Raw genomic sequence first — 1374 nt, forward strand, 5'->3', positions numbered from 1 at the left:
GAAGCGTTGAGCTCCCTGTCCTAAATAGGGCCCCAGGGAAGGAACCAGCTCCTAGAGCAGGTGGGGTGTGATTTAGAACCCGGGACCCTCCCCAGTCGCTCAGCATGATGGGAGACCCAGAAGCACTCCCATCCTCTGCGTTGAGCTTGGCAGTTGCCAATAAAACCACACGCAAGAGGTCTTTCCGGTCAAGGTGAGGACCAGCCCAGTTTGAGAAGCATCAGGGTGCAGTGAAGTTGGAACCTGAGGTTTGCTCTGAGCAGTCAGTCTATGTGCACGCAGGGAGACCGTTTGGATTCCAGGCACAGCAGTGAGCTCAGAGAAGCTGGGTGCGACGAGGCTTGGAAAGAGAAGAGGACGGGAACTGTAGATGATCAAGCATCGGCCCTGGTGGTGCTGGCGACTAAGTGTTGGGCTGGTATTGCCAAGGCCAGTGGTTCAGACCCACCAGCTGCTTCTCAGGAGAAAGATGAGGCTGTCTCTGTGGTAAAGAGCCACATTCTCGGAAACCCTATCCAGGGCTGTGAGTCGGAGCTTGTTCAATAGCAGTGCATCTAGGTTAGAACATGCAAAGAACAGGGCGTCTTTATGAGGGAAAGAGGCAGCTGGGTTGTGAAGCATCCAGAAAGCTTTGCGATACCTGCCTGCTTGTTGCTATGGGGTCCATCCCACTCACAGTGCTCTTCCAGGCTAGCGCAGAACAGCCCTGGGCATTCCCAAGGCTGCACATCTCTACAGAAGCAGACCGCCGCAGCTTTCTCCACCGGAGTGGCCGGTGGGTTTGACTTGCTGACCTTTGGGTGAGCAGCCAAGCGCTTGACCACTGTGCCACCAGGGCTCCTCTATATTCAAGATACTGGGCTGAGAGCAGGATAAAGCCAGGCCCCAGGGCCCCTGAGCTGTGGCTACGTGGAGTGCCCAGGTCCTCTGCCCAGGTGTTGTCTAGCCATCTCTGACACAGGGGGACCCCACAAGCATCGTCACAGAACTGGGCGAACTTCAGAAGTAGATCGAGTAAATTTCAAGTAGATCAAGCATCCTAGCAGAACTGGGCCAATTTCTGAAGTAGATCAAGTAAATTTCAAGTGGATCAAGTAATTTTCAAGGGAGAATTTTTTAGAAAGAGATCACCAGGGCTTTCTTCAGTGGCATGTGTGGATGGACTCAAATCTCCAACTCTTCAGCGGAGCGCATATTAACCGTGTGCACCACCCCAGGACGCCACCAGGCCCTCGTCACTCCTTGGAGCCTGGAAGATGTGAGAGGGAAAATCAAGCCAGCCAACATGCAAACTCCCTGCCATCCAGGCGTGCCCACTCACAGGGCCCTCAGAGGACAGAGCAGGACTGCCCCCTGTGGGTTTCCCAGGCTGTC

This window comes from Echinops telfairi, unplaced genomic scaffold (genome assembly GCF_000313985.2).
Source record: "Echinops telfairi isolate 266 unplaced genomic scaffold, ASM31398v2 ScPeMD7_25;HRSCAF=90, whole genome shotgun sequence".
In the NCBI taxonomy this organism is placed as follows: Eukaryota; Metazoa; Chordata; class Mammalia; order Afrosoricida; family Tenrecidae; genus Echinops; species Echinops telfairi.